The sequence below is a fragment of the Daktulosphaira vitifoliae genome, unplaced genomic scaffold (genome assembly GCF_025091365.1).
Source record: "Daktulosphaira vitifoliae isolate Bord-2020 unplaced genomic scaffold, ASM2509136v1 Scaffold_1, whole genome shotgun sequence".
Lineage (NCBI taxonomy): Eukaryota > Metazoa > Arthropoda > Insecta > Hemiptera > Phylloxeridae > Daktulosphaira > Daktulosphaira vitifoliae.
The window spans coordinates 76723564-76749170 of record NW_026099572.1 but is presented as its reverse complement, the minus strand read 5'-3'; the positions used below and the strand labels follow the sequence as shown (position 1 = coordinate 76749170).

The 25607-nt window shown below is 24.1% G+C and overlaps 1 protein-coding gene across 5 annotated transcripts in view; it reads right to left on the bottom strand.

Annotated features, from left to right (window-relative positions):
* LOC126909563 (uncharacterized) overlaps positions 1–25607 on the bottom strand; it is a 166079-nt gene that overhangs the window by 117069 nt on the left and 23403 nt on the right. For 2 of the 5 annotated variants that reach the window (XM_050692001.1, XM_050692021.1), the window contains exon 2: positions 8809–8864. The exons of 2 other annotated variants lie outside the window; for them this stretch is intronic. The gene's annotated coding sequence lies outside the window, so the exon portion shown is untranslated. Of the gene's footprint in view, positions 1–6715; positions 6739–8808; positions 8865–25607 lie in introns of those variants that run through there. One more of the 5 variants, XM_050692015.1, reaches the window with a different exon arrangement.

Genomic DNA, 25607 nt, shown 5'->3' with positions numbered 1-25607 from the left:
AAAAGTCGTAATCCTTATAAAAATTTAATACTATTATTTATATCGCATAATTTTTATTTATATATTAGTAAAATAAGAATTCACCTATATAATAGTGTCTAAAATAAAACCAAGTAATTTCGTTATAAAGTTGTTACCTTTTTCAATTAAATTTAGCCTTAACAAATATCCTACTGATCATTATGGTTTGAAATACTTTTAAGGGTATCTGACATTATCCTCTACGGATCAACGTCTGTAATGAAATGCGACAAGTAACTGTCAAGTTCCTTATTTACTAACTCGTCATAAACATTAAACATCTACACTGACAAAATTGATAAGAATTTACGTCAGTTACATGTTTCAAATAATAGCCCAATTCCGATCTATAGCCCGTGTTTCTTATCGTTAGCGTTTTGACATTAACATTGAATTTTTAAAAAGTTCTATTCTTTTAAATAGATTCGATACAAAATATAAAGGAAACATAGTCAGCAATCAACAATCGGGTTTTTTAAGCAACAGAGGTGTATTGAAACTGAAAACAAATTCGGAAAGTTCAGGTTAATAAGCTATATTATTTTATTGGTTTCCAAAATTTAGAGGAAACCAAACTCAACAAAATATTTCCTAGCTAAAAGCAGTCAATTTTTACATAAACCGTAATTAAATAGAAATGTACATACACTTGTTACAAATTGATAGAGTACTGGAACAATAATCAACGATTTCTATTTGAGTAACTAAAATAAATAGGTTATATTATTATAAAAATCAAGATACCATTTTATAAATTAATTTATAATTTAATACGCATTAGACATTTTCACATTAAGTAAAAATCTTTATTGATTTTTACATAATGTACATTACATTAAAACATATAAAATTTATTTGAAAATACTGCTTAAATAAAATGCCTAAATTGATTCGATTTTTTCAATCAACAATAAAATAAATACCATTTTTTATACCGGAAGAATAAATAATTATCATTGAATAAATAATTTTTTTATTAAATTTCAAATATTTCGTTTTCACGAGTTAACAAAACCTCAAATTATAAAAAATGATTTAGAAATATTATTTTTTCAATTAACAAAACTTACATTTTCTTTTTGTAAAAAAATCAAACATTTTTGTTATAACATTATTGCACATATTTATCGTTATTTAAGTAAAACATGTTCAATTTTTTATAAACAATTAATGTATAATTTCTTAAATAAAATTATATGAAATTGTCTTAAGTTAAAGATAAGAAAAATAAATCATATTTAAACTACAAAGCAATTTTTATATCTTTTTTACATTCATTAAGTAAAAAAAAATTCTTTAAATTAATTAAATTCTTCAAAAATTAGTATATATGACGTTCATATTATTGAAATAAAATAATTATTAGAGTGACAAATGTTTATTCCATAAATTAAATTTTTTTAAGAACAATGACGGTTTTACTTTATATTTATTTAATAAAAATATTATTTTCTATTTATATTATAGCTAATAAAAATTGTAAACATTTATATTAGAATCGTTATATATTTTTGAATTAGTTTTAAACTCGTTTATTCCATCAGGTGATATTTTTATTTTTCAAATGATAACAGTAAGTTGTCTTAAGTTATACTATAATCCCAGACTTAAAGTTAGCCAGTGTTGCAGAGTGGCAAACAACATAAATTTTTTTAATCTCGTGGATTATAATATAGTATAGTCGAATACTTAAAAAAAGCATTGTATATAGAAAATACCTTTTTAAGTTTTTTTAGGACGTTTTAAAATGACTTTTTATAAAATTTAAAAGAAGCGTTCAGATTAAAATGATTATATATTTTTATTAGTTCTGTTAACAAAATTCTATTTTAATGTCAGTATATAAAATTTTTAATTAAATATAATATGCATTCAAATTATTAATAAAATGTCTGCAGAAAATTTTCAAACTATATAAAAATGAATAAATAAGAAACAAAATCTAATCTTGACACAGACATTGTTGCCAATGAATTATTAAAATATTGATTGCTTAGTATGAATATAATTAAGAAGGTATTTTTAATAAAAAGTTAATTTTCTTCAATATTTTTTATTTAAATGAAAAAGTTTTGGATACTGAAAAAATAAATAGCAAATATCCTTGTGTGCTAAAATTCTTTCAGAGACATCGCAGTTTTATTGCTTTGGGAAGTGTAATGTTATATTCTAGCAGGGTTATTAAAAACATGTTTATAATATAAGTAAACAATTTTTAGACTGTTAAAATTTCTCATAAAACTAATGTAAATTTTAAAATTTTTGGTGTTTTAATCACGGTTAAAACGTAACTACCCTACATTGCAGTACTTTTGGTAGTCACCGACATGTCTATGCAAACCTTAATATCCTATAGTGACTTAGTTGACCAAAGTAACTTCTATAAGTTATCAAATGAATGTCATACAGACGTTCTAATATCAGCTATGCAAGATTGCAAGTGTGATAACTATAATAAGTCGCCTATTATTAAAAAAAACACTAATTAAAATAATATGGGCACAGCGTGTCAGTTAAAGTTATCAAGTCTTTTATCAAAATTTGACTTTAATAAATAGATTGTATTATAACTATATTGTCTATAGATACATTTTTTTGAGGTGTAAATTTGTGTTTTAGGCATTTTATGGATATCTCATTTAGCCACTACTAATCGTAATCACAAGGAGGATAACGTCGACGTAATGCACATAGGGTTGGGTGTTTTTATTCTATGATTGATTTAAATTTATTTAAAATAAATAAATAATTTTGTGTTTCTAAAGTTTACACTTCCAGTATAACTAGTACTCAGATGTTTCCTATAAATCTCGAAACTATTATTTACATGTTGTTACCCTCACACTTATAAATGTAGTCATTAAATAACTTTTTATTGTACATTTATTTTTCATACATATTTCTCCACTAAAATTGTATTCTATTCTATTGTATATTTGATTGTAATGAATTTTCCGCTATTTAGCTATTTTTACTAAAAGCAGCTAAGTTATAGCTATTTCACTTAGGAAAAAAACAATAATAATTTATAATTTAAAAATAGTAGAACAGTTCAGATTTTAATATTTTTATACAATGTTAAACTTTTCTAAACTTATTACTAATACCAAAACAATTAATTATTCGAAAGTGACTTTCATTTTTACTAAAGTTGAATGAAATTTTTTGAAGTTTAACTAGTTGATAAAAATAGTATTCCAAATTAATAATAGTAATTAATATCAAGTGTTGTTAAAGTTGGCATAATTTAGGGTTCCAAGTAACATTAAAATTCTTTTGAAAAAAAAATTGTATAAAAATTATTTTTCACATTTTTTTCTCTAAAATTAATTTTATATTTCAAATAATATAATAAAAGACAAACATTTTCTATTAACTTAAGTTATTAAAACTATAAAGAACCTAAAACTTGCGCTAGAAAAATAAAAACGGAAGAATTTATCTAAAAGAGTCTTTTAAATGATTTAGTTTTTATTTGTTTCTTTTTCATTTTAAAAAGATATTTTGGTTTTCGGAAAACTCGAGGTTTTTAACGTTTGTCTAGCTGTCTGTTTTCTATTGTATCGTCAGACAGTAATTTAAAAGAATTTGGTGAAAGTTCACTAACAATTACAGAAATCACTTGTGAAGTTTCAGTGGTAGTGATTTATGGGGTACTTTTATTTTCAAAACCTTTTTAGTTTTCTGAAACATCAAATAAGAGTTTTCAAAGAGTTGAAAAATAGGTCATAGATATTAATTGTTGAACTTATATGCACAGCATTTGGTCGTTGTTTCGAAATAACAGATGAGTTAAAATGAATATTGTAAATGTTAACTCATTTATATTCATACATTTACAATTATGTACTCTGTTTGTAAGTACTATCAACTCTACTTCGTAGTTCAAAACTTACTACAAAAAAACATACATTCGAAATAATATTCGTAAAAATTATACTACTAAAACAAAAAATCAAATCATTTGTTACTGAAAATCTTTTTATAACTTTAATTGTATTGAATTACTTAAAGAAAAACAATTATTTTATTCTTCCAATAATGTTATGACGAGGACAATGGTTTTATTGGTAACAATTTACTTTTAATAGAACTAACGACTTTAAAAACTTCATGAATTTTATTTCTGATATATTAATTCGAATAGAAAATTATAAGCATACACATTGTTATTACTATTACTTTATTGTATTATAAATATGATATTTATATCAACAATATTTTATTTTAAAATAAATTATTTTGTATTTACTAATTGAACAGTGTTTTTTAATAATACAGCATTTTGGAATATATGTATTTTTATACATTTAACCTTAAAAATATTCAATTTTTTTCTAAATTATTACTATTAAAAATAAAGATCTACATGTCATCTATTGTGTTAGTTAACAAAATATTTATTAATTGTTATATTAAATTCAAAAATTAAAACAAAACTATGATCACATATAGCTTTATATATTAAAAAAAATACGATTTTTTGAAGTGAGAACTGAATTTAAAAGTAATTATTAAGATGCTTCAACGCTATAAAAATCATAAAAATATTTCTCTAGATAGCTAATATTTCTATTTACTGTGGCAGCCATTTATCAGTTAAGCAGATCAATTAAAATAGAACTCACGAAAAGCGATTTAATATTTAAATATTTTCTCGAACTAAAAGTAAAATAATCAAAAATATATGATTGTGTTACAAAATTATAATAATGAAAACTGTTTATACATTTTGTGTATAAATATAATATTATTATATCATATTGGAACATACTTTTGTGAATATATACTTCAGTATGTATATTTTCTCAATATATTACCTTTTCTGTCTGAAAAGTTTAAATGAAGTATACAAATTCTCACTCTCTACAAACTTAAATGTAATAAAACTTACTCACAATTTTTGCATTTCTAGAATATTTCTTTATAATTTTTGAAAAGTTTTAGTTACAAGTTATACCAGTTATCAAGTTTTACTTTATTTTGTCGTAAAATAATTTCATACTGAAAATTTCCGTATTTTTAAAACTACTGAGTGGTTATTTAAGTTAAAAAATGTGTAAACTATTTTTAAGTTTTTTTCAGTTAAAAGTACAGTTTGAAATTGGAAATATTTAAAAATATTATCTTAAAATATGCTTTTTCCATGAACTTTTTGGATTTCAGGATGGTCAATATTACTCGAAAAAAAACTAACTGACAGATTTTTTGAATTCTATACATATTTTTTTGCTGAGAGTAAAAAAAAATATGTAAAATAATAATCTCTAAATTTTTAGTCAATTTTCTATATTAAAAAGATCTAATACAAATTATTCACTTAAAATATAAGTGATTTATTAAATTTAATATGTCCTTAAAAGTGATATCATATGATATGACTTTTTCAACATTTTAAGAAGGAAAAATTTGTTACCTTTATTATAATAAAATATCGTTGCACTTAAGGCGAGATCTAATTTCTCACTATAATCAGTAACTCTGTCTTTTTAACTTTAGATACACGTGCATCATAAGTATAAATATAAATGTATAAAATAACCATAAATAAGGTTAATTATAACCATAGTAAATATACATGTATAATATACATTGTATATGTATATATAAATAGGATTATTTTTTGATGTATCCAATTATTATTGGTTTAGATAGCAACAGCGTCTGTAATTGTACAAAGTTGAGTATTTGCGATACGATACAATTCATCAAATTATTTATTCAGTTATACAGCGTTTTGACTTTTTTCCCCATTTCTTTGTTGTATACTGTATAAGAAATATCCAAACTTTAAATCAATACAATTGAAGTTATGTCATTAATAATTTAGTAGTAAGAAATATATTAGAGAATTTTCCAATATTAATATAGAATTAAGGCTGTATTTAAGATTCTGGCGTGGAGTGTATATAGATGAATTTTGGAGCCCACAATGATTTTTCAGAATTATCATTAAATAACATTGATCAGCAATAAAAAAGTCAAAAGATTTTATTCTATCACAGGTAAATTATTTTTCACGCTTTCAACGAACTTGTAATGATAATTTTAAAATAAAAATTAAGAACATAAAATAATATTTAAATATTAACTACTAATAATATAACAAAACATTTATTTTTATCTACCAAATGTTGACAATTAATATTGTAGATTTTGCTCTTTTACAATAATATTCATCCTTAAGGATTTTCGGGGAAGCTATTGTCCCTGCGAATCACCTCCTAAATATGGCCCTTTATAGAATACTATCACACATTTTAAGAAATGATCCAAAAATTTTCAAACCTTAGTATAATAATTTTCATATACATATTCATTTTACATAAAAGTAATGAAATTTTCACTTAAAATTAACAATTTTTACTTCAAAGTATTGAAATTATCCTAAACATTATATATGTTATAAACTTCTATTTCTCGTTAGTAAAGATTCATGTAAATTTTTTGAGGACGTAAATTATATTATAAATGTTTTTTTAACTATATTTTACTAATTTTAAGACTTAATTAAAATAATTTACAACTAATAATGTATTAAGTTTTATTTTATTACATTCACAATTTAAATACCTCTAATATTATTATTTAATAAATTAAAATTTTTCTAACTAATAGAAATGTAAATTTTACTTTAATTGATAAATGTTACAGAAATAAATAATCAGAATTAAAATAAATTATTCATAATCACCTAAAATTTTGCTGAAAAACGAACAAGTCTTAAATTGTAAATACTTTTGCTTAGAAATTGCGTCGGTTGATGAAAAGTATTAACAACAGTTCTGAAATTACAGTTTCAATATTTTTATCAAACTATTACAAAATAAACTACAGAAAACTGATTAAATAAATTTTATTTTATATTAAAGAGAAAGAGAGTGCTTTGAGCTGCCACAAAATTTAGGGCTCTACATTTATGAGCTAGTCATTTTTTTTTTATTATTATTTTTTTTGTCTTAAACTAAAACCAATAAAATTAAATAAATTGATAATTTATTAATAAAAAAAATTTAAACTAGTCCTGGTATGTTGTGAACATGTAATAATTTTAAATAGTGTTTAAAAAAACAATTTATCTATTAATAAGTTCTATCGATTCAAAAACAAAAAAAACACTCGTGTAAGCATGAACGTAAAAATATTTTAAATAGATTGTTAACGTTTTAATATAGATTTTGTGATAACACCAATAATGATTTTACTACTACATTGACAGAAGATGTACTCAATGTTTCCATTCTACAGCCATATAATTATATTTTTTAGAACATTTTAGCTTCGATTGACACTGAGAAGGTATTAAATTTACCTTGATGTGTTTGCATACAAATTAATGTAGTGCAAGTTACATTTTTATGTCAAAAACCTTCAAATTAAATTAAATTTATACGTCTATTAAGTATTTAAATTTTTATTTTAAGATAATAATAGTTTATTATATTATAAATTTAATGTATTTAATATTAACAGTAATTTGTTGTAGAATCTTTAAAAAGAAATCATGAACTTTTGTGCTAAGATATCTTGATATATACTTTTTGTTTCATTAAATGTATAAAATATTACTCATGAAAAATTGGTTGAACAATATTCCAAGCTGGACAAAAAAAAAATCTTTTTGTAGATGCCGGCCACCCCACATCCCAACATTCGGCCTTGATATTAATTTTTTATTTCATCGGTTTTATTCCCTTTAATTTTGAACAAATGAATCGTTTGATATTGTTTTTATTGTCCATAACTTATTATTAGGGTGATATGTAATCGTCGTCACTGATTTCATAGTAATACGGTAGTTGTAGTGTCAGTAGGTAAATAATCTTCGGTTCATATGTAACGGCTATATAAGATATCAGAACGTTACTTCTGCTATCTTATATAGCCGCGATAGAAACTAATTTAATTAAAGTCCATAATAATTATATCACTTAAAAATGACGTTGTTTTATTGTGAAATTGTATCCTCATTCAAAATCCAACATACAATAATTGAAATAATAAATAATTGCTTTTGAATTCAAATAAGAAGCATTCATTATTAAAAGAATGTGTTAAGATTAATAATGAATTTGTAAAATGTTAATAAAAAATTAAATAAATATTGATATTTCAAAAAACAAAATTTTTTTTATAAGTTTTCATCGGAACGTTTGATGTTGTTTTAATTAATTTTTCCGTTAAAACTTGACATTTTCTCTATAATTGATAAAACCAATGTTAGTTAGTAGCTATAACTTCATAATTTACTATTTTATTGCTATAACATTATACTCAAAACTTTTTTTGAAACGGAATGAATTAAAAGCGTCAACTATCTGATATATAGAAAGTGATTCATTAAGGATAAATAATCATTTTCTCAGAAACTACTAAACATTATTGCAAAGGAAAATATATTTTGATTCAAAAAACTTTACAATAATATGTCATTAAGCAGTTTTTGTTTTAATCCTTTTAGGGATAAAAAAACCTCAACATTAGTTTTTAGATAACACTTAAGTTTAACACGCTAAAATAGACAAACGGTTGATCGGGTAAAAAAAAATTATATGAACAAAATTGTTTTCTATTATAATATCTAGGTATTATTACTAGTTATCACGAGAAACAATTAACATTAAGGTTTTTTATCCCTGAAAAGACAAAAAGAAATCATTTAACTACATACTATAGTAGATTTTTTAAGTCAAACATTATTTTCCTTTGCAAAATGAAAAATGCTCACTAGTTTCTGAGCAAGTGATTGTTTATCCTTAATGAATCACTCTGTATATATTTATTTACCTCGCTTATACGAACAAATACTCTTTAAACTTGAAAGTTTTGTTTTGTTTTGTCTCCTGAAACATAATAAAATATAAAATTAGATTAAACAGCTTTGACCATAGGCCGGTAGAGATGAAAGTTAACTCAAGTGTATGATAAACTAAGGGGCGTAGGAATGTTAACATCAACTGTAATAACAACTCTTATAATATTACATAAGGATGCAATATACAACATATATGTCATAAAACTTTTCAACTGAAAAACAAGTCAGAAAATTGGAGTTGACATATTGTATGGCAATCAATGTCTCTATTAAATAGCATTGTGAGTTTTCTATTATTCAATTTTTTTTCGCGCTTTTTGTAAACAATAACGTTGAAACATATAATATAATAAATTAATTGACCCTTGCAATTTTTTATTTTGATCGTATGAGATCTAAAAAATTAAACCGTTATAAATCAACTTTGAAACCACATGATATTGATGAAACCCATCCAAGTATCTTTATTTTTAAATTTAAAAAATCACATAATTTATAAGATAAGGAAAAGTTATAAATCATAAGCCTAAAAATATTTTGATAAATCTTATAATAGAACTTTTCATAGAACTATACAACGTTTATACGCCAATGAAAAAATAAAACTTAGCCGATCGAATGTAGTGAAATTGATTAAAACGGTAACCCTTCGGTTATAAAATGTAGTAGGATATTGAAACATATGCAATCAATCATTTTGCAATATTGAATTGTAATAGAATTCTAAAATAAACTCATCCAATATAAAAGCTAAATTTAGAGAACAATCAGGAACTTAATGTAAAAATAAGTAAAATATAAAGATAAAGATAAATATAAATATAAATATAAAAAATTAATATTGATAATTTACTTATATTAAAAATAGTATTGGATTACAAAAAAAATTTAACAACCCCAGTCTATTTTCTAAAAAATGTTTTTCTTTTTTTTTTTAAATTGTAAGCAATTTCTTGTTGCTACAATGATTTATTTAATTATTTTACGATTTATTTATAAGATTTAAATTCATAATTTTTAATCTTTAAACTCTAAATAGAATAATAATTATTTTATAATAATATCATTATTTTTAATTTTTATGATTTTTTGAAGGTTTTATTTTAAATATTCCAAAAAGAATATAAAAATTAATAATTTTAAGGAATAACGAAGTTTGCAACAATGAATTTAGTTATTGTAATGATGATTTATTAACTGTTGTATATTTTGCTTTACATATTCATCTAAAATTTGCATACTATTTGTGATAATAATAATTATAAATGCTAATAGTACGCGTTTAATTACTTTACTATACATAAACGTAAACTTTAAAATGCAATGACATTTATCATAATTTATCATTTAGAAAATGTTAAAATAAAAATAATACTGTAAAATTGAATGAATATTATATCTAAATAATTGAACGACATACTTCTTTAAATTTTCGTAAAAAAAAAGAATAAATCGCAATACAAATATTAAATAATAACGATATTTTTTATTAATGTGAGGTAATGAGAATAGCACAAGGAAAGAAATACGTTGGAAAAATGTTTGTAACTATAAAATACAAATGAAGAGTAGGGGAGACGTTATAAGTCCATCTTTTCAACTTCAATTATGTATTATGATTTGATAGCTCACCAACAGAAGTATCAATTAATGAAATCCATTCATTGAAAAATGTTTCTATTATTATTATATTTAAGTATCTATTTAGTCTAGAAGAAAAGTTACTCAATTGTGGTCTAGAATATGGGTTCTACTGCTTTGCTTAAAAATTATAATATTGACGATAAAACAATCAAATATAGTTATAATATTCCTTGAAATTATTTTTTTACAAAACTGATAGGAATGATCTATATTAAGTTTTTTGGGATTTAAATTTAAAATTGTTAATATTAACTTAATGTAAGGGTTAAATATTAACAGTACTTAAAAAGTAGAAAATGTATATGATATATTTAATGATATTTAAGTACCTTTTATAGAAATGATTAACATTCAAACATTTGTCTTGTTGTTTCATAGCTAAAACCAATTGCACAAAAAAATGATTTTTATTGCAGTTTAAGTATAGGTAAATGTACTTAAACAGATTTAATATGGAAAAACCGTGTTTAAATTAGAAGTATCATTGGAGATTTTATAAAGAGGGTTGGTTTTTAAATTAAACAAGGTTAGTTTGTTAGTTGTTTTTACAGGTAACGCTTGTTGAATTTCAATTTACTGAGCGTAGTCGTCGTGAAATGGTAAACCACGTCGAGACAAACGCATTTACAGCCAACACGCGCTTTTACCGGCGTTAAGACGAATCGCTTTCGGCTGGCCAATTGTGAGTAATTAACCGTCGCAGTTGTGGGGCGAGTAGAAAGAGACACATTAACGTTATCTTATGTCACGAACACGAATAATAATCATAACGGTAATGAGGACCTCAACACAGCGCTGACTGGGGTTCATTGTAACTGGTCAAAATTTTACTGGCTTTGGCTTAGAGGAATAATATTTGAAACGCAACGGTTATGCACCGCCGCGCACCACTGAGTCAGTGATCCGATTATGGAATCGAACTTTTGGCCGCCAAAACCGCCTGAAACCCTAATGGCACCTGTCCAAAGAGCTAAACTAACTTTCTTGGGTCCTTTGAAAATATAAAAAGTATACATGTTAAAAAAAAAAAGAAGCGTTTTCCAAGCACGCATTTTATAAATATCCTGTGTAATGTTCAACAAAAACGACGACGACAAAGAATAGAGTAAAAATAAAAATGGCTAAAATAACGAGAATATTTTTCGCAGGTTACGTGCCACCAATCGCATAATAGCAACACCGGTAGACTTATACAAAAGCATTGGACGATTTTATCGGATGCGCTCCTCTTTACTTGGACGTCACTTGGCTGTACATAAAAATTACGACTATGCGGACGTCCATCCGATTTATGGTTTTTTTGTATACATTTGTTTTTTTGCACACAAGTCCGGAAGTAACATTTTCACTTTCCTTAGAAGGAATAAAAAGTTGTTTCAGTAATAACTTTTACGCGTATCCTACAACTTTAGTCATTTAAAAGGCAACACACATATAGATTTCCAACATGTCCAATGCTAAATCACAACCAATAAGCATCTAAGCATCGTTACTCAACATCATACTCAACACCGATGTTCTCTAAATACTTTAGGTCTATTGCAAATTACAACACATCCGGAAGTTTAGACCTTTTTTGAGGTCCATTTAAATTTTCAACCTGAATGGGTCTTTTTCAACAAAAGATATAAAACAAATCAAAGTAGATTATTGGATCAATTAAAAAATTAATACTCAAGAAACAAGCAAGTCATTAATATTTCAATTTTTCTTAACTGTGATTGAACACCATCAAATAAAATTATTCAGTTAACTCATATTACCTCAAAGAAAAATTTTAACCACAATTATTTTGGGATAAAAAAAAAACATCATTTATTTAAAACAAAAGAAATACAAGAGCGATCCAAAAAGGGTTAACGTGAAAGCATTTTAATCAAATAATATTATGTCAACAGGTACTTTAATAGAATTCTATTGTGAATTCAAAAATACCATATTTTATTTTTCATTACTATACTATATTTTGTAAAGAGAGAATAAAATGATACTTTATAAAAAAAACAATTATATTTATCTCAGTATAACAGTAAGTACAAATTTTATGTATAACGTGTATGTTATTAATATAATATTTTTCAACACACAAAATTTCTAAAGTCATTAAATAGTATTTTTTCTTATAACATCGTACTTACGCATTCGAAAATTTTAAACTTGGTTTCACACAAATAATTAATTTAAATAACACACCTATTCACCATAAAATTACAGTTTTTTTATTAACCGTTTTAAGCAATTTTTTATAATAATAGTTTTATACTCTGTAAAAAATCGAATATAATTAAATTCATACTAAACTTACAACTCGCCATTAGAAAGAAACGGAATATAGCTTTAGTACTCATTATTTTGCTTTAACATAGTTATTTCTACAGTAAAAATAATTTTTTTCTTTGAAGTTTAAGTTAAAAAACACACAAAAGCTTATTTAAAATAGTTCTTTAAAAATCAAAGCTAATAAAATACTTATAAAAATAGCTTTTTTTTATAAAATCCTGAACTAAGTTTTTATTGATGTTTAATTAATTAATTAACTTTATCAATTGTTATGGTGCACTTGTCCATGTAGCACACGCCGATATGTAAACATACACATGCAATTAAACCACGAACTAATATAAAATGGACCGGACACAAGGCCTCATCAGGTAATCAGGTTTTGTTTTAAATTTTCCGTAGAAGAGAACATTTTGATGTAACGTCATCATCTACTAATTGCCATGTATTTTCCTGATTGCTCCTCTTAATTATTAAAATGTTGTATTCTAATAACATGTTCGTCGCCAGAGCTCACTTCTCGCCGAATATTTTCCCTTCTACATTTTCTATAACAAAACCTGATCGCACTACTCATTCATACCGACCATGACTATTTTATCTTAGTTCGTGAGAATTACACACCATGAAGTCGATGTCGACATATAGCGATCAGCTATGTGATAATAGTCCGCCGATTGGTTGATGACATATACAAAAAAATAAATAAAGTTAAAAGGTATTGTAAAAACTGCAGAGCCGTTCGTTAAAAAAATTTAATTTTATGTAACACGTATTGCTAGTGTTAAAATAATAAATGCATGTCAGCACTCATGATGCTCGAGACGTTTAATAATAAATACAAGTATCATTCAAACATTACATGTGAACATCTTTAATTATAAAAAAAAAAAACGGCAAAAAAGTATCGGAGCAGCGCACGCAAGTAAGATGACTCTTACATGAATCATTTCTCTACATACACATTATTGCCCCCACACCTTAAGTTTATTTAAATGAAATTTTGAATTAAACAAGGAATAATACTGTGTTATAAAACAATGATGTAAATTATATGAATAAAATGTAATATTGTAGTTTGTTTCGTTCTATACTTTGTTGATAATAAAAATAACAAAATCTCATTTCTCAATGAAGACTTACTAGTTTCAACAATCAAATGTCTGAAATATATGACTTCAGAGTGATCAGTTTATCATAAACAATTGGATTACTCGCAAAATAAACACAAAATTGAAAACATAATTTTTGATTTCTTTTATTTACATATAAAACTTGATATATCAGCTAATAATTACTTTTTAAAATCAATCCATATAACTTAAAGAGGTGTCAAATTATTTTTTTTAAATGGTAACATACATAGTAACTTACTAATAAAATAGGGAATAATCTAATTAAGAAAATGAATGGTCGATAACAACTTTTGCACTAGTACTTTAGAAGTTATTCACAATTTATAGTAAGTACTGGCGGTGAGGAGTGGGTTATTTTTATGCTAGTCATTTTTTAGAGAAGTGATCCGAAAATTGTTATCGACCAATCATTTTTTTTTTTTGCGAGTAATCAAGTGATTTATGATAAACCAATCACTCTATATTTTGCAGTGTATAACAATCCTTGTTTAAAGTTGAACAATTTACTGTTATATATTTGTAATGGAAATTACTCATGTGTAGTATTATATTAAACTTTGATATAAAATAATAAAAGTAATTAGATAGATTGAAATTAGTTGAATTAGATAGTTTTCACTTCATGATTAAAAAGTGAACTATTTGAAAATCTAATTTTTTAATTTATTAAAATAACTACTCGTACATATAGATATTATATTTTCTTGAAATAAAAGTCTAATTAGACAATACAATTAAGTTTTTTTAGTATTGAAATAAGAAAGTTCGAATGTTCTATAAGAAAAGAGAAGGATATGATAATTATTATTTAATTATACTTTTCATATGATAAGTATAATTAAATATGATATGATTAATTGATTCATAACTCGTTACACTGCCTCATAATGCTAAGCCTAGTATTTAGTATCCAACCATTAAAAATGAAAAAAATATATTCTTAAGAGTTATATGTGTAAATTAATGGTCTAACAAATTGATGCAATTTTTCTTGATAATTCAAAATGGCGCTTCCCTAATGTTTTATAAAACACTTGTATGATCCAAAATTAGTACCAGAAATTCAAGAGGTATTGCGCATCGTGTTTGCATAAGTAATATTTTTAACATCAGATTTTGTAGTAAAGTCTAGTGCGAGCGACAAATGAATGTGTTAATGTTAATGTGTTAATATTGTCTGGAGTCTCGTTAGCGATTTTCAAATGTTCAAGTCACGGCTTGTTACGCCTGTATTTTTATCGCGCTCTTTTTATATTACATACCCTATGTATCATTGTGACTTAGTAACACAGAAAGCCATCTCGACCTGCGACTATACTGAATCGATAGCTGTGCGACAGTTGCATGTGACATCATTGTGACATGTAGAAACCACAATTATGCCTAGATGGGATCATAGTGGCGAATAATAACTAAGAGTACTCGTTCTGTTATAAATATACATTAGGGCGGCCCTCAAAAATTTAATGTCTATATTTTTACGCTACCCCTTAATTTTTTTTTAATGGCCAAAAAATGAGCTGTGCAAATTTGGGACCAATCCGTTTAGGTCAACAGAAATAATACGTTTTACAAATAGTAAGTGATTAACAGAAAATATTTTCTAATTGTAAAAAAAGTTCATTAACAAAAAAATATTTTGTAATTTAATTTTTCTCTTTACTTATTGTTAAAATATTTTGTTTTTAAATTTATTATTATTTTAAATAAAATAATTTTAATATTGTTAATAACAAGTAAAATATTTTATAAAAAAAAATTATGTTATAATAAAATCAGATTTGTTTTCTGTCCATAAAATAATAAATCTAGTATACTTATCGTACTTGACATAAAAAAATTAACTTTAAAATTTTTTTTTTAAACGAGTAACCGTTTTTTCCAAAGAATAAAATGAAAATAAATAATTAAAAATAAACAAAATCACTTATAAAGTATTTTTAAGACTTTTACATGTTTTTTACTGTGTGTAATGATGTTATGGGCTATTTATTTAGAAAACAACATTGAAGTTATTATTTTTGAATTTTTCGTAAAATTTCCTATATTTGAGTTTTACCTTCATTATTCTAAATTAAGCGAAAAGAAAGTTATGAGACATAGATCAGTTATTTCTATTAAATTTGCCTCTTCGGCTCAACTTAATAGACCCGGGGGCTCGTGTTAACCTTAACGGGTCGGTCCCAAATGTTCCACAGTTCATTTTTTTGACCACTAAAAAAATTAAATGGTAGCGTAAAAAAAAAAAGACATTCAATTTTTGAGGGTCACCCTAATATACATACAATTAAAATTTCGCACTGAGAATTCATGGGGTATCCCACAACGAGTTTACATAATTAATATTGTAATCCTTGATAGGCAATTCGTCACAAATTCCATTATACATAATATGTATGTATGATACATAAAAAAAAACCATTACCATAGATTATATGAAATATGATTATTAAATTGAATTTTGACAAATTTGCATGACCAATCAGAGCATTTACAGTTTTAATCACAATTGTGATTGGGTCACCTCGCCTCCCTGCTCCGGTAGTTGACTCGAACCCAATTCCAATCTATTTCAAATCATTGACGTTTTTCATTACTATTAAAATCTGTAGGCACTGTTAATTATGTTTAGAAGTGATCTGCTAAACAATAATATAGAAACTAATCAACTAATTCTCTAAATTGTATTTCTCTTGAGTTATCTTGGGTGTTATTGTGATAACGATAGTGAAAATAGACAAACAATTTCGATTATAGCTAAGGCTTTCTTCTACTAAATGACACTCGCTTTTAAGATACTATTATCTTTGTAAAATTTGGAGTTTATTGAAGTGGAATAACAAGTATGCCCCGAGTTATTTACAGTAAGAAGAGGAATACCTTCACCCGATGATTATAGTTGCATCACCTACAAAAGTAATTAAATAAAATACTTAACAAAATTGAAAATAAACATTAGCCAATTCAGTATTAGTAGTATTTAAGATGTTATTCAAAATTAAAAAAGTTGCATTGATATGATATTGTATTCAAATTTTTATATTTAAAAATGTATCTGAATATTATATACTTTTTAGTCATAATTAATTAATTTAAAAACTCATAACTACTATAGCAAATAACTCTTGTTCAAATCAAGCTATATTACATAAAGTGTGATGTATTAAGTATACTTAAAAAATATATAGTAATAATGATGGATATTAAAAATATAGAGGACATAGAGTAGAAATAGGTAGTATTTAACATGCGACACTCTATGATTTTACGTTAAATGATAAAAAAATTGTTAAATGTTATCATTGTTACTACAGAAACCATTAGATAGCTGATACAAATTTTATAAAATAACATGGTATATTCCATACTAAATACCTATTCTATTTCGGATCATCCTTTATTAATAGTCAGTTTTACATTCTTTTATTTTCCAAACTTAATATGCTACAGAGGGTGGTGGCTCTCTTTCATATGTTAGAGAGTCTATGATGGTTTTTAGCTAGGCCAATGATGGATGGGATGGGAATTATGGCCGGCTTGCACTAGAGAACATGCACCACTTCTAAGAAAATCTTAAGAAAGATTTTTTAGCAGCCTGGGGATCAAACTCGGGAACCTGTGCCCCTAAAAATACATTTTCACCCACTTAGCCACGCTGAACCCTATATCCTTTCCAGATTAAAATTTTTTTTTTTTTTTGAACCATTGTAAATATCAAGTTAATTGTAAAAACAAATATTTTCTAAGAATAGATTTTAGGGGTAGTTAACTTTTAATAATCAAATGGAAACCTATTATTGTAATTTAACTATTTAATGGATTAAATAAAATGTCGATTTTTGGATAACCAGTTATGTTTTAGTGCTTTTGAGTTAACATAATTTCTAGTTATAGGCTAGAGGTGTGCATAACATAGAAAACTTCTAATCTGTACGTTACTGTAAAAATGAAGTGTCGCTAAGTACCCTGCTCTTGACATTTCTCATTATTTGCTAATACCTCAAAAAATAAAACTGGATATTGATCAGTCAAAATTTTATTTAGATCATTTTCCATTTAACAGCAATAAATGAAATAAAATAATAGGATTCTATTTAACTTTTGAAAGTTTCCCCTAAAATTTACCTTTAGCAATAATTTTTTATTAGCTTAATATATACTATAGTTCATAGAAATAAATCAAATTTTAATTTGTTCATTAAAAAAATAATAATAGTTTTTTAAAAAAAATAAAATTTGAGGTGGTATTCTTAATAAATAGGGTATTAATAGGAGGTCTATATCATTAATTCTTAATTATGTTCCAGATAGATCAAAATTAATGAAGTGATTAATATATCTATAATATTTATTAATAATAATTTACTACTAAATACGATGTTGTTTTTATCAAAAATTTTTATTTTATATTTAGAGGGTTTGAATAATTATTGCATTTAATCTTTACATACTTATACCTTTCTAAATATTTTATCATGTAGCAATACGAATAAGGTTTGATTAAGATGTATGATAGATATTCTCATATTATAAATACTACTATTAAGATAAAAATTGATTTATAATAAATTAATGTACTAAAAATAGTTAATGATGTTTTTAAAAGCAAAAAAATAGTTTTCTTTTAAATTCGATAAATAAACGAAAATTTTTACTGAATTTAGTAATAGAAATGGAATCTATATAAGAATTAAAGTGGAAATTCAATTTCTGATTCATTGTTAACATTATATTATTGTCGTTTGCTTTCTAAAGACAATCAAATAACTTATAAAGTTTTTCAATTAAAGAAGTTTTTTAACAGTATATTTAGTTTAGTATGCTGTTCAGAATAATAAAGTGATTTTCAAAACGATAATTTTTGTTCAAAATTGATTTGAAATATAGTTAATATATAAATTAAATCGGAGGTTTTTCATTGGTTTTATTTCATACCTGAACTGATGAGAGATACTTATATAAAATAAGTAATTTTTACAAAAAATATCGGAGCAATTTTATGAATGCTAAAAGCGCAATGAACTATAAATTAAAAAAATATTGGCCTAAAATATTAAAAATAATGATAAAATTTAACTCTGGAGCTCATAAAAAAAACATAAATTGAGAATTTATTTAACCCCATGTCTTATAAATATATTACATTTTGAAATGTATTATCTCAAATTAAAATAAAAATATTTTAACTAACAAAGAATGATACTGGTTAAATATGTTAAGTAATATTGTAGTATCTGGAAAAAACAGCTCAGTAAACGTTTCAAAAAACATTTCTGGAGGTGATTCAATATATTTTATTAATTTTATGGATGTAACTTAGAAAAAATTGTGTAGTTTTAATTTAGTAAACATTTTTACTTGAAATTACAAGTAATAATCATTCATAAATTATATGATTTTTATCATTAGAAAAATATAATATGGGCATCGCGAAAAATTATTACGTTAGACTTTGCAATTTATAAAGGCGACTTTATCTGTCAGCACCATATATAAACTTAAAATTTAAACATATATTTTGAATAAAATCACTCATTTCTTTCATACGATGTCATATCATACAAATACTTTTATGAGAGCGATTCAAAAAATTAAAAATGCACTGAAATTTAAAGAAAATAAATAATTTAATTTGCTTTCTAGTGACTTCATATAATGTTTTTGATATAAAGATTTTGTCAGAATATATTACTCTCTTAGGATATTCTGATAAGAAGCATAATTTAGGATTCTCATATGTTGAGATCTAACGTTGTTTAAAGGATTGAGTGACAAATTAAAATATTTTATATTTAAATTCAAACATAAAATTTAATATTAAAGTAGAACTTGACTCTTAATTTATCTAAAAGACTTACAAAATATTCTGGCATAATTTTCAAATAGTATTTTACCATTAATGTATTTTATTCATTATTAATTAATTAAATATTTTATTTTAGTCTGGTAAAATAATTATCATAAATTGTAGTTGTGAGATGTATGAGTAACATGTTATTAAATTTAATAATGTACATAAAAATATTACACGTGTTTCAAACTTATACGTCTGTTAATCGTAAAAATTAAATACAAAATCTTGAGAAATAAGTAACATTATAATCCTCTTGTTTATAAATTGACTTTTACATTATATTATATTGTCTTTTTTTTTTGAAAATATTTACATTAATTTTATATTAGATTTAAAACAATTTGGTTGCTGTTTACTAACATCAATCGATTTAATGAAATAAAAAAAATTAATTATTCTTAGGAAAGAAGATTGATGGGGAATACCAAACAAAGTGGGTATTCATTTTGCTATTGAATATTGTAAATATTTTATTAAAAAATACTAGTAATAAAATAACGGTGTTTGTATAAACTGTTGTAACTCAAAATATAAGGTAGTTGATTAACTTGCCTCACGCAATATCCTTAAAAATATAGAATACATTATAATTTTTTCTTTTCAGAAATTAATAGCATCCTATATTTTATAATTTCAAGAAAAAAAATTGTTCCTGTCCCTCTCGCTCCACTTAAAAATAAAACATTAAGTCGAAGATTTTTAAATGGAATTAATTGAAATTAAAGTATAGAATAAAATATGCTTTGACTTCATAAAAGAAAAAAAAATTTGTTTTATACTTTTAAACATATTGCGTGTGGCTTGTTAATCAATCAAACCCATCCTAATATTGAAAAAATTTAAATATTCAAGTAAATTAAATAAGTTGTGAATAAATGAATTAATTCATAATTAATAGATTTTTTCGATAAAATGTTGTATCTTTGCTAATCGTGATAAGAAATGTATTCTTGCAAATAATATATTATAAGACCAACTTTAATTTAAGTTATGTTTTATTGGGGTCTTGTAGTTCAAGGGTTTTATATTACTAAAAAACGCACAATTGAGTTATACTTCTAAAACGGGCTCATAATTTAATACACAGCACAGAGGAAAAAAATGGAAATATTTTAAAAATATTTATATTAACAGAAAAGCGTTATATATCAAAGTTTCATATACTTTTTTTGTTTTCAATACTACCATATACATTTTTACCCAGACATTTTATATTGAACTTAAAAAAAAGTTAACTATTTTTTTTTATCAAATAAGAATATTTATTTTCGTAAAATTATCTTATACTAATATGAAATTTCTTATAAAAGTAAGTCTTGTATGTAAAATAGATAGTTATATCGTAAATTTGTAAAAGCTCTGGCATTTGTAAATATATTTATATAATAAGAAAAGTCCAACCTCTTAACCTATGAGGAGAATGGAATTTTACCTGTAATATTGTCCCGGTCGCTATTTTCAATAAACCATGTGATAAATACTTCACGAAGGTATTTATAGCAATTCATCTTTCCATTTTTCATACTAAGTAGTGTCATTTTTTCATTTATATATTTTTTTCTGTGCACTTAAAATTTTTATATAGAAACTGGTAGAAAAAATATATTCCTGGTATTCTGCTAAATTCATCAAATAAAAATGCAAACAATGTATACTAATTTATCAAATGAACCATAGTGTTACTTGTTTTTGTTTTTTGTAATTACTTGGAATCAGTTGAAAATTTTAAATTTTCCTAAATAAAGAAATTGTTTAATTCAAATAACTCAGTTCATTTGTTTATCATTTCAATAGGTGAGTACAACTCGTACTGGCGTATGTGCACTGGACTCGCGCTAAGTACTTAGTTATTATGTTAGCGCGGCAATGTCCTCTCTGACACAAGCAATAGCTTTTAGAGACAACGTTAAACATGAATAACTTGTTGATGTTCATGATTAAATAATGAACATTGACTAAAATAAAAATTGTTGAGAATAGGTATTAATTGTTTTTTAATTAAAATTTTTAATTGACTGTCGCCTTAAGTGTAACTAGACGAATATTAACGATATTCTTTATTATTAAATTTAATCCAATAAAAAAATTACCATTAATGTTTCAAAAAGAAATTCATCGTTTAAAATTTGCTGAAAAAAAGCTCATAAATATTTTGAGGTTAGAACTGTGAATTAGTCATTTAAATAAATCAGTATAAATCATTTTTTACTGCAAATAAAATTAATTAATACTGCATTAAGAATATAAAATAAAATTTGTTAAATTACAAGAAGTGCAAATACTTAAAGACTTTCAGTATATTAATATTATTATATTTAATAAAAATACTTTACTCGACATTTAAATTAATAAATATTTCTTAATAAATCGCTATTAAATTTACTCATCTATTAATTCAATGCTTCATTATTTAAATATCCAGATAATCTATTGATATTTGTTTAAGAAAATCATATAAATTGAATTTCAGAGGGAAGAGTTTTAATTTCCGGAAGAAATGCTAGTGATAAAATCGTTTGAAATACGCTGTCGTATAATTTTTTCATATAATTAATGTTTTTTGATTTACAACCTTGTTATTTAACTATAAAGGTTTCATCGTCATTCTAATAATTGAACAAGCGAATTATTTTTGAATTCTCAGTATGGGGTCAGTACTCGAAAAAAACAGTACGAAAATTCACCTAAACAATTAGTGTTTTTTTTTGCAGAGTGAAAGTTTTTAATTCTGTTGAAGCTTTTTAAATAAGTATTTGTATAATGGGTAAAGGTTTAGATTTTTAGCACTTGAAACAACCGTCGAGGCAAAAGTTTTTAATTAGGTTTCAAATGCCAAGAATCTAATGGGTTGGGTAAGGAAAGAAGAGCTATTTGTCAACTGTGTCGAACAAAGTTTTTGGTATGCCACACACTTTTGGAGAATGATGACCATCCCGTGTGGGATTTCTGATATTAAAAGAGCGAATGTAGTGAAGGTCATTAGTCTGGATTCGTCAAGATGCCTCCTGCGGACGTCCGGCTGATATAAAACTTCCAGGCAATTTGAAACCCACAAGTATAATTACTTTTATTTTATTTTTTTAATTTTTAACTCGAGGTTAACCACTTTTACCCTTACTAAAGTTTGAGGTTAATTAAGCTGATATTAATGCTGCTGATATTGTTTAATGCATTTTCTTACTGCCAGTAACACCTTGAATACATGTCATTCCCATTAGAGAAGATAAATGTGTATGAGTAAAGGCAAAGTTGCAACCACATTTTATCATAAAATTAAATAATAATTTTTCTTTATCTATGTATTATTATATAGCGCTAATTTTATAGGCCCATCGTTCAAAGTGTATTAAGCCGTATCAATGTTTTATGAATCTATTTGTAGTTGTCAGAACGTATGTAATTATCATTCTAAGAAAATAACAATAATTGTCATTGTTTTAGGTTCAAAATTATAGATGAAAATTATATTTACCTACAGATGTTAGTGATATAATAATATAAATCTTGATAAATTAGCAATTAGTATGCCAACAGTTTACACTTCAGATATACTACCGTCTTGAACAAATGTTGTAGAATTTATTTAGCTAATTCGTTATTGTTTATTTGGATTATTCAATCATGAAATGAACTTGAAATTTTTAAAACTGAAAAATGTATACTCTAAATTCAATTTATATAAATTTGCGAGTTCAACAAAGATATATTTTATATTTAAAATTATAAAATATCCATATTTTTATTATTACTCGAGATTTAACTATCATAACATTTAATCCATTAAATATTATGACAAAACGAATAATACATACATAACAATGTTATAATTTTTATAGCAAATATGAAGTTACTTTAAAAAGGATCACTTTTATACAGTGTATACAATAAAATGACAACAATAAAATAATTCACAATATTCCTTTGCGATTTCCCTGCCAAATAATAAATTAAATCTGAATTTGACTTTATTTATCTAAAACATTATACCGTGAACACAAAATGTTGTTGTTTTATATTTTACAATTTTGTGTTTGGCTTTTTTCAGTTTTAATCAAATTAGATTAACAAGGTGAACTATTTTTATAGAGCAGTCTTTTTTTGCAGTAAAATACAATCTTTTGTATAATTTTTATATAATTTTTCATGGTTTAAATTTTATTGTAGAAGCCTGTAATTTATTGAAAATAATGTATTATAATTATATTGGGTGATTTGATTATCATAAACCGAGTATTACACTAAAAAAAATGCAATATTGGAAAAATAATTCTTGATTTATCAGCTATTAATTATATTTTCATCCTTTTTAACTTATAAAGATGTCAAATTTATTTTTTTTAATGGTAACATATATATTTAATTAATATATAAAAATAGAAAATTATTTAATTAAGAAAATGACTGGTCGATAGCAAATTTTGGATCAGTACTTGAAAAAAGGACTAGTGATAAAAATAGCACCACCCACGTTTCACCACTAGTAATTTTTTTTAATTGTTAATAACTTCCAAAGTATTGGTCAAAAAGTTGTTTTCCAATAGATATTTTCTTAATTAGATTATTATCTTTATTTTAAGCTAGTAAAATGAGTATGTTGCCATTTAAAAAAATAAAGTTAACATCCCTTAAAAATTAATTATTAGCTGATAAATCCAATTTTATTTTTTCAATATTGTATTTATTTTGAGAGTAATCCAGTGGTTTATAATAAACCGATCATAAAAAATATGAAAATATTATTTTGGACAATACAGAACGATATTTGGACACTACTATAGTTAAATGGATGTTATGATAACTATGATCGTTTATCTAATTTATTTATTATTTTTTATAAGTTTTACTGTAAGTATAAGTTAAAGTATTGAAATTGCGTATATTTTAGAGATCTATAGATTTTAATTTTAAATTTGAAAATATGTATAAATTCCTGATCATGTTAATTATTATATATCTTATCTTAAAGAATTATAGTATGTTAAAAACAACATTTTGACCTATATGATCTAAAAGACGATAATATGAGGTCTAGCTTTTAAAAGTTTGAATATAGTCATAATGATTGTCATTGATATAATTGTTTTATGTTACACTAATAATATAAATAAAGTAATCAAATGAATATGCTACAAAAAAACTATCATAAGTATAAATTATAAACTATAGTTAACTTATTTTTTATTTAATTTTGTTATAAGTATTTGCAGTGATAAAACATTCGGTTTTATATTAATATATTTTTATAGTTTGTCGTTTATAAGATTTAATGTGATATTAATCTATAGCTGAATATTTTTTTATTGTTCAACACCAGGAAAAGACTTTTAATTTCGAACTTTTTTTGTACTATTTTTATTGAAATCATTGTTTATGTACACTCTACATAAAAATCCTTCATTTTATTAATATGAAGTAAAGGCTTGTAAAATATTATAGGAAATTTAGTTTATTTCTTTTACAAGAAACAAAAACTCAATAAATATTTAAAATATTTTCATAATTTAAAAATGAATACATTTAGTTTTGATTGTAAATTCATGCTGTTAGCTTACACACTTCATTTACTTGCAACGCTAAGAATAAGTATTATGACTTTTATAAAAGTTTTATAAAACTATAAATTGGTGTACAATATCATTTTTCAATCCCAATAAGACATTTGCATAATTATTTTTGTACTATCTTTTAAACTTGTCATCCTTGCTTTAGAAATAATAACAAATTGCAAGTTTTTAATTTTTTTTTTTTGAATAAGAAATAAAGTGGATTCAAATATTTTTTTATAAAATGAAATATATTGTATAATAAATTCATATGAATTTATTATACAATGTATTTCATCAATAGATAATTAAGG